At 48.8% G+C, this 10,165-nt stretch overlaps 1 pseudogene; it reads right to left on the bottom strand.

Moving 5' to 3' along the window:
- Nucleotides 1-6,347: 6,347 nt before the first annotated feature.
- Nucleotides 6,348-7,405, bottom strand: LOC105551101 (annotated as a pseudogene).
- Between the last annotated feature and the right edge of the window lie 2,760 nt (nucleotides 7,406-10,165).

The raw sequence follows: 10,165 nt of genomic DNA, 5'->3' as shown, positions 1-10,165 counted from the left end.
AGCACGATGATCCTTGGCTTGGAACCAGGTGTGTGTGTGTTTGTGGAAAAGTTGTAACAGGAGCCCTCAAACGTCACCCAGGCTGTCGGGCAGGGCTCACAGGAGGATGCTGCAGAGGAAGGCAGGTCAGTTCTTCTGGGGCTGGGAGCTGCACCAGCCACCAAACTGAGCCTCCAACAAAGCGGGATGATTCAACCTGACCCACCAACTGCATCCTTCACACATTGCCATGGGGAGCACATGAACTCCCTGGGCATACGTTCTGAGTGGACATGACCAAAGCAGTATATTGTGAGGCAGAATGACTCAAACTTGATGTCAGCATCAACTGCAAGTGGGGGCTTGGTTAAAATAACCCTCATAGATTCACAGGCAGCAAATCCACTATTGTCAATGCTGTGAAGAAGACAAACACCCCATCCTTTCCCAATTCTCACGCCTCACCACTCAACCCCACCTTGTGCTCCCCTTACCATCTGCCAGAGCATTTCTCCTCAAAAAGTATCTCACATACGTCCAGCATCTGCCAGACCCTGTAGAGCTAAGCGACCTATGGAGGAAAAATGGTCAAGACCTGGAGAGGGGAAGGGGCAGGAGGTCGGGAGGAGGCCCACTGTTTCAATTCACACTCACACTGGGCATCCAGTTGCTTCAGTTCCTGCTGCATCTTGTACATAAACTGCAAGACTGGGGGGATGGGAGCATAAAATAATACACTCTAGATCTTTAAGCTACTGCGTTATTTTCCTACTTCTAATATCTCCTGGTTAGGGTGGGGAGAACAGTTTCTTCCTAAAATCCTTATGTCCTAAAGCAGCCCAACCACCCCTTCCTACTCATCACTGACAGGCCCTCCTCTGAGGATGGCAGGATTAGGAGGGGCCAGGTGTCTTCCCATCACCCATTCCCACAGGTCTGGCCACCTTACCTTGAACCAGGACGACACCAAGGATATGAGAAGCAGGATCAGAGTCATTATCAGGCAAAAAAAAACTTCCAAGGATCATCCTGCAGCAGCTTTGGATCTTGCTGTGCTGTGAATAGAGTCAAGATCAGTGCGCACAGGCTCAGAAAAGTGCTGGAAAGGTCAAGACCTCTAGGATGGTGGAAGGAGAAAGCTGAATATCTCATCACTGGAGTGGTGAGACAGTGAGAGTGGCCATTGGCATTGAGGAGGGGATACGGGGGTTATGAGCATCCTAACCTTCCTCCACCCACAGTGTGCTTAGAGCACTAAAGTGTACACAGGACCGGCACACCAGGGTGGATCTATCTAGTCCTGCCCCAAGCTTCTCGACTCACCTGGCTCCCCGGACATGGGTAGAGCAATTTCCCCGACTGGTATGAAGTCCTCTGCAGCCTCCTTTCCACCATGGCCTGCTTTCCACCATGGCTGTACCTTGTTCTGCTCAGAGCTGCCCACAGCCCTCAGGGTTATTATTATGGGATGTGGATGAAGTCCACATCCCGTAATAGGAAATGCCCACCCCGAATAAACCATGCTACATTTCCTTCCTGACTCAGCGAAGTGCCCAAATCTCTAGATGGCTTATCATCAATTCATGTCATAAGGTGATGACACCGACATCTGGGAGAAGATATTTTGCTCCAAGTATTCTCTCCAAATTTTATTTCTAACTTGGTGAGGGCAGTAAGTACCCCAGGAACGTGCCTCGAGGTCCCTAGTCCATTTGTCTTCTAGGCTTCTGGTCACATGAGTTTCTGAAGATCTTGCAGTTTCTCAGAGATAAAACTGTGCTTATTTCAACATAGGAGTCACTTCTATAATTCTTCTCCCTCCTCGTGCCAAGCTGTTCAGGGCCAGGCCCCCTGGGCTGGGACAGGGACGGGCTGCTGGCGGACATAGAAGGCCTTGGGGCCCTGCTGAGTGGGCTGCCTCATAGTGGTGTTTGGTGTCCTTTACTGCAAGAGGAGGCTGTGCCCTCCACCTCTCAGGGTGGCTCTGATCTGGGGATCAGATGCCAGCACTGAGTAGCTGGAGTTAGGACCCAGCTGGCACTTCATGCCACCACTGTGGGAAGGCAAATCACGCAGGCATGACCATGTGTGTGCACCACAGCACCAACCCCGTGTGCACAGCTGGACTGTGGCAAAGTGACTGGAGATGTCACCAGCGCCGCCAGTGATAGCCCGGCCCCCGTTTAGGGAGTCTTCTGCCTAGGGGCCTGGCTTAGCTGCTGTGATGCTTCCTGTAACCTGGATCAGGGCACCCGCACTGCATGGCACCTCTGCTGCGTGTCTGAATGCGTCACTCTGGGTGCTGGATGGTATCCCATCCTGTGAACGCCGCAGTTCACTCCAATAGCCGATAGTTCATTTTTCAAAAGTGGCTGACACTCGCACATGCACTTTTCAGTCCTGACTCACTGCAGTGCCGGGTACAGAACAGGAAGCAAACCCTTGCTGACCCCAAACCACCTGCTGCCCGATGCTCGCCCCACACTCATGGATGTGACTGTGCCAGCAGGGGCCTGCCCCTGGCGGACTGTGGGAGGAAATGGAAATGCTTCCATTTGAGTTGCTTGTTCCCGCAGCAGCCCAGGCTGTGCTGCCTGACTCAGAGCTGAGGGGTCCGGAGCAGCCCCTGCCGGGTGCTGGGCTGCCTGTCATGGCCCACAGTCTTCTCCCTGCATGGCTCTCTTCAGTAGGTGCTGTCACTGCCCTTGTCCTACCAGGGACAATGAGGTCTCAGTGAGTAGCAAACAGAACCCAACTCCTCACATAACTCGGGGAAATTGACCCCCTTGAGCATCTCCTTACCCTGACCCAAGCCTCCCCTCCAGCTTCCACCTCTCCCCAGGAGCCCTGAGATCTGCCTTGCCTTGAACACAGACCTGAGATCCAGGCTGGGTGGGTTTTCCTTCAGGCAGATCGTGCAGAAAGAGCTTGCAGTCAGATGACCATGGATGCCTGCTGCCATCCCTTCTTCACCACGGTGGGTTTTGGGACCTGAAAACAAACTGTCCACATTCTACCAGGCCAGGGAGGCCACCGGCCCCATGATACTCATTCACACTCCTTCTAGCTGCCCCGGACAGTGCTCCCTGTGCCCCGCCCAGGCTGGAGGCAGAGCTGTCTGGACACAGATATGTTTGCCCAGGAAGGCTCAGGGCAGTGCCAGGGAGGGGTCCATGCATGGCAGTAGGTGGTGGAGGGGAAAGGTGGCAGCTCAGCCAATGGCAGGTCCCCCCATGCGGGGCACCATAGCATGCACAGCTGGACAGGCATGTAGACAGCGGCGCACCACAGTGGCTTTCAGACACCACTGAGCTCAGGAGCCTTGACTTCTCCCCACTAGCCAGACGCTCAGCCCAGGAGGCAGGGAGCCCAGGAGCCCCAAACTTCAGTGAGCGAGCTTCTGCCTGGGGGCTTCCAGAGTCCCACACCATTCAGAGCAGCAGCCGCACCACCCTGACGCCCTCTGTTCCCAGGAGGAGAGGCCTCCCAGGGCTGGTCGCAGGGTCGCATGCCACAGCACAGGGGCGTGGTTATTGGTTATTGCACCTCACAGTCACTGAGGGCTGATCCAATGGAAGATGAGCCTGCATTCCCACACCTTCCCACATTGGCGTGGCCTCTGTAGGCTGTTCCTACGCCCCCGCTACGTGTCCCGGCCATGAAGCCCCTTGGACTGCTCAGGAGGGACTGGGCACACCTAGGGGGCACTGTCTGTGCAGGAGAACACGTGGCAAGAAAAGGAACACACTGGAAAAAAGAAAGAACACTACCCTCAAAGCTTGTTTATTACAGAGGAGAAGTCACTGTGAAACATACATGCTAAAGAGGCAATCTAATAATTACCAGGTGTCACCAAGAAAAGCCCAGATAGCCGGGCATGGTGGCTTATGCCTGTAATCCCAGTGCTTTGGGAGGCCAAGGTGGGCAGATCACTTGAGGCCAGGAGTTCAAGACCAGCATGGCCAACATGGTGAAACCCTGTCTCTACTAAAAATCCAAAAATTAGCAGGGCGTGGTGGCCTGCGCTGGTAATCCTAGCTATTTGGGAGGCTGAGGCAGGAGAATTGCTTGAACCTGGGAAGTAGAAGTTGCAGTGAGCTGAGATCGCACCATTGCACTCCAGCCTGAGCAACAGAGAGAGACTCCATAAAATTAAAAAAAAAAAAAAAAAAAAAAATTCCCTCCAGGGCAAGGTCGGGGGCCTTGTAACAGGAAAGCTTTGCTGCAGAAGCTCACTTCCTTTTTATCCCTGCAAGCCTGGGCCTCATCCTACGTGGGTGAGCTTCCAAACCTCCTCACAGGAACTAGCCTGCACATTGATCACAGGTGAGTGGTCACAGTGACATGCACAGGTCTTGGCAGCCAATCGAAATGCTCATGAGTTGAATTAACAAAAGAAACTGCTTATGCTATCACGGAACATGAAGGAAAATACCACAGCTGTTCAGAACAACTGTGCCCACTGACCCCTAGTTAGGAGTGTGTGCCCCGAGCCAGCACAAGTCTGGTCTCCAGCCCCAGGACAGTCTTGCAGCACTGGGTGACCTCAGGCTGGTTACTCATCTGTAAAATGGGGCAAGCACTGAGGGAATATGATCATATCAAATCCAAGCACAGGGCAAGAATACAAGACAGAATCTAAGAAAATACTAATAACCATGACTAGAAGCAGAGACAAATAATCCTGAGTATCTCTAGATGACTTTTTTTTTTTTTTTTTGAGACAGACTCTCGCTCTGTTGCCCAGGGTGGAGTATGGTGGTGTGATCTTGGCTCACTGCAACCTCTGCCTCCTGGGTTCAAGTAATTCTCCTACCTCAGCCTCCTGAGTAGCTGGGATTACAGGTGCACACCACCATGCCTGACTAATTTTTGTATTTTCAGTAGAGAGGGGGGTTTCACCATGTTGACCTGGCTGGTCTCGAACTCCTGACCTCAAGTGATCTGCCCTCCTCAGCTTCCCAAAGTGCTGGGATTACAAGCATGAGCCACTGCGCCCAGCCTACTAGATGATTTGGCAATGGAAGATTTTCTACAATTATTTTGCTCTCTGATTTTATAGAAGAGCCATGGACTATGCAATTTGTAATAATTCTCAATAGGTGAATTGGGTCAGCCACAGCAGCACACTGGAGCTCCCAGTACAGCAGAGATTCACAATTCCAAAAACCTTGACATTTATAAAAATAAACCTGCCAACCTGGGCTCATGCCTGTAATCCTAGGGCATTAGGAGGCCAAAGCGGACAGATCATTTGAGGACAGGAGTTCGAGACCAGCCTGGCCAACATGGTGAAACCCTGTCTCTACTAAAAATACAAAAATGAGCAGGAGGTGGTGGCACGTGCCTGTAATCCCAGCTACTCAGGAGGCTTAGGCACAACAAAAATTGCTTGAACCTGGGAGGTGGGGGTTGCAGTGAGCCAACATCGTGCCATTGTACTCCAGCCTGGGTGACAGAGTGAGACTCTGTATTTAAAGAAAAAAAAAAAAAACTGGTGAAAACCACCTATGCAGTTGATGGAGCTGCAGCCAGAGAATAAACAAACATAAGCTTCCTTTGGTGGGGGAGCACTGGTACCAATAAAGAGGTCTTCTGGGCTGGAACACCGTGGTGCCAGAGCTGATGCTCTTTCTGGCTCGAGCTCCTGGCCTCCTGCAGGACCAGCACCAACTGACTCTTGGGGACTGAACTGTGGCCACATTTTGGATTGGGCTGCACCTAGAGCAGCCCTTGTGCATTACCAAGAGTCATGCAAGAAACATCTACAGGAAAACGGTTCACGATAGCAAAACCCTGGAAAGGTCCACTGTCCTTCCTCAGGAGAATGGACACATTATGATTCTATTGGTAATGGAAAAAGACCTTAAGCTGAACGAAGGAGTATGGAGCAGATTATGCAGGGTCACCTGTTTATAAAGCTCAGATGTAGCAAAAAACAATATGGTTCTGAGGAAAACACACATGGGGTCAAGCCATTTGCAAGAATTAAGGGAGTGATTAACACAAACTCCAGAGAGCAGTGGTGGGAATAGGTCGGGAAAGGGGCTGGGCCATCGTGACTGTGAGTAACACAAGAGCACTTTGCAGAGCTGCTGCTGGGTATCAAATATGTTAATTACATAAACAAGCGCTCAACTTGGCCCCTAAGTCTACTAGAGTCTAAGTTCAAAAGCAAAACCCTTAATTAGTCTCACACAAATTCTTTCTTCTTTTCTTTTTTAGAAGCATACTATAATAGTTAATTTAATTATGAGTCCTTGCATAAAACCAAGCCTGGGCTTTGATTCTGTGAGCCCAAATTCACATATTGAAGAGAACAAAAGAAAATTGTGATCCATGTACATGGATGAAAACTAAAGGCTCAGGGTTAATCTCATTGTAGTTTTAAAATTTCTTCAGCCTACACAGCTCAGTAATCACAGATCTTTTAGGTCCTTTTGGATGTCCCACAGGGTATCTGCACTTTTCTTGAGCTGAGCAAACTCATCATCTTTTGGCTTCTGATTGATAATGCTGGTTAATTCCCGAGTATTGAGGATACATGGAAGGCTCTGGAAGACTTCATTCTCAATGCCCTTCATCCCCTTCATCATTGTTCGTTCTGGATGAATCCTGGATAGATTTTTCAACATAGATTCAACGAGATCAGCTACACTTAATCTAGTAGCCCAGTTGGTATATCCTTTTGGCTTGTTGACCTCATAGGCACTTTCAACCACCGTCTTATGCAACTTCCTTCCAAGTTTAATGATCATTGTTGGTTCCCATTTCTGGATTCAATTTGTGGAGAGAAACACCTGCCATGTTCACACCACTCCGAACAACAACGCTTGAATTACCATGTTCTCCCAAAAATCCATCCATGGCAGCTACTGAGATGAATGCCAAGTTTTTCAGCCACAAGGTAGCAAAATCTAGCAGAATCCAAATTATACCCACTTCCAATCACAAGGTGCTTGGGTAATCCACTTAGTTTCCAGGTAACATATGTAAGAATGACCACTGGGTTAGAAACCACAATTATGATGCAATTAGAACTGTACTTGATGATCTGAGAAACAACAGATTTGAAGGCATTAACATTTCTCTGCACCAGATTGAGACGACTCTCCCCCGCTTGCTGATGAACTCCTGCAGTTACCGCTACAATCTTATAATTGGCAGTCATAGAATAGAATAATCTTTATCTGCCATAATTTTAGGTGTCTGAGGAAATACGCTCCCATCTGCAGATCGATCCATCATGTCTCCTTTCAGTTTATATTCCAAAAAATCCACAACAGCAAGTTCACCAACCAAAGACTTTCCCAGATGCTGATAGCACACACCACACCCATTTGTCCAACACTACAGCGGTCTTGTTGTCTGGGACAGTTGCCTCTTTCACAACTGGTGCAATGAGTTTTTCCTTAAGAGCTGCCATTGTGCACAGGAGATGGCTCTGAAGACTGTTGTAATAGTTATGTGGAGAAGACAATGTCGGCTGCATCAAAATCTTGCTAATCTCATCCCTAGCTGGCATGGCAGCCTGTGGTTGAAGCCATAAACAGAGGCCATGTCTGCATTAACAAAAACAAAATGCATCCTAGTATCTAGGACTAAATGCTCACTAAGCTTGAAACTTAGGGTGTTGCCACAACTGGAGATTTTATGATCTGTGTTGATGTTTATACAAAGAAAAAAGGCGGATACTCCAGGAGAAGCCAAGGATGGTACAAAGGATCAGGAGCCCTGTGTGTACCACCGTGCACGGCTCTCCAAGATGCATCTGTCAAAAGGACAAGGTTCAGAACTGCACATTCAGGATAGCGGCATTAATGCTGGGAAAATAATTCTCACCCACAAGCCACATGGTTCTGTAAGGTTGTCTAAGTCCAAAGAGATAAATAGAAATAAATTTGGAGAAGGGAGCTGATACATACAATACAGTGGTTGCCACTGGAGAAGAGAATATGGTTTTGGAAATGAGAAAAGGGGAATGGGGAAATTGAACACTGAACACTACCAAATAAAATGCATTAGTTGGCCGGGCATAGTGTCTCATGCCTATAATCCCAACACTTTGGGAGGCCAAGGTGGGCAGATCACTTGAGGTCAGGAGTTGGAGACCAGCCTGGTCAACATGGCAAAAACCTGTCTCTACAAAAATAAAATAAAATAAAATAAAATAAAATAAGCCAGGCATGGTGCCACACACCTGTAATCCCAGCTATTCAGGAGATTGAGGCAGGAGAGTCACTTGAACCCCGGAGGCGGAGCTTGCAGTGAGCCGAGATCATGCCACTGCACTCCAGCCTGGGCGACAGAGTGAGACTCCGTCTCAAAAATAAATAAATAAATAAATAAATAAATAAATAAATAAATAAATAAAATGCATTTGTGTCGCATTGATATAATTAAGAAAAGGCAGGGTTCTGACACCTTCCTGAATTGCACATCATTCTCAACAAATTCACAACAGAACATGAGGGTCTTTAGTGTGTGCATGTAAAAATGAATAAGTCCATTTTACTTACACGAAAGTTATTTTCTAAAACTAGGAAGGCATCTCAGGTGAAATCAAGGCCCCGACCTTTGGTTCCATCAAAGTCAGGGCTTGAGTAACAGACAACAGCACAGCAGGCGACCTCTGCAGGGGTCGAACCGTGTCCAGGGAGACAAGCAGGATGGGTGAGCATTGGCCCATCTCAGCACTGCTCTGAGACATCAGACTCCTCATGGGATTCACTTCTATCTAGAGTTCATTCATCATGAAGAGTTTTGCATTTTTAAATTGCTGAAATGCTGAGACATCTGCAGAGGCCTCCCTCACCTAGCTGAGGGACTGACAGTAATTCTCAAAAGGAGGTGGGCTTGCATGCCTGGACAGAGGTCCTCACTGTAAGCTGTTACACACGGACCAGGTGAATGGCTTCTGGTCACCAAGGGCAGCTGTGTCACCTGGACGTGAGGGCAGACCTCAGGTGAGAGCATCAGCAGAACAGTGCTGTCTTACTTCCTGCGGTTCTCTGTTGCAACCACAGGAATTGGTGGGGATGCTTCTGGCTTCAATGCTTGTGTTTCTTGCTCATTGGCTGAGCTGGTCTGTGATAACAAGGAAAGATATAGTGGGATGAAGACATATTCCACAGGATTCAGATTCTCCTTACAAGTTCTTTACTCAAAAAGTGCACTCTGTCTGGCCTGAGATTCCCATGGTTCTTACTCCTGGATCCTATCACCCCTCGTGTCTCTACACAGACCCCCACTCCACTCCCAGCTGGCCTCTGGCCAGAGCACCCCTGCCCTTGGCATCCAAGGCTGGAGTGGTGACCGCATGGGGAGGTGGAATCCGACAAGTCGCAGTGATCACCAACGGCAAGAGGTCACCTGGCTTCATCTGCAATGCACAGCCCTGACCACACACCCTCTGGCATGTGAGTTTATCCACAACAGAACAAAGCTGAGGTGAGACAATTTCACCCCACAGCTTCCTCATGTGGCATCCTGCAGTATGCTAGTATTACTAACACTGGAAGTTCTTTTGAAGATTTTGAGTTTTGTCATGAAATTTTTCCAAACTAGTTTAGAACATGTTTCCAAACATGAACTTAGGTTCATGATATAGATTTCTTAATTGTATCTAATTTAAGTCACATTTCAATTCAAATCTAAATCTAAAACTGATAGACCTTGGCTGGGCATGATAGATGATGCCTGTAATCCCAGCATTTTGGGAGGCTGAGGTGGGTGGATTACCTGAGGTTAGGAGTTCGAGACTAGCCTGGCCAACATGGCAAAACCCCATCTCCACCAAAAATACAAAAATTAGCCAGGCATGGTGGCACATGCCTGTAATCCCAGCTACTTGGGTGGCTGAGCCATAAGAATCTCTGTGAACCCAGGAGGCAGAGGTTGCAGTGAGCCGAGATCCCACCACTGCACTCCAGCCTGGGTGACAGAGCGAGACTCAGCCTCAAAAAAATAAAGGCTGGGCACGGTGGCTCACGCCTGTAATCCCAGCACTTTGGGAGGCCAAGGTGGGTGGATCACCTGACGTCAGGAGTTCAAGACCGAGCTGGCCAACATGGTAAAACCCCATCTCTACTAAAAATACAAAAATTAGCCAGGAGTGGTGGCAGGTACCTATAATCCCAGCTACTCAGGAGGCTGAGCCAGGAGAATCGCTTGAATCCAGGAGGCA

This window comes from Mandrillus leucophaeus, unplaced genomic scaffold (genome assembly GCF_000951045.1).
Source record: "Mandrillus leucophaeus isolate KB7577 unplaced genomic scaffold, Mleu.le_1.0 Scaffold507, whole genome shotgun sequence".
Taxonomy (NCBI): domain Eukaryota; kingdom Metazoa; phylum Chordata; class Mammalia; order Primates; family Cercopithecidae; genus Mandrillus; species Mandrillus leucophaeus.
This window is presented reverse-complemented; position numbering and strand designations above follow the sequence as displayed.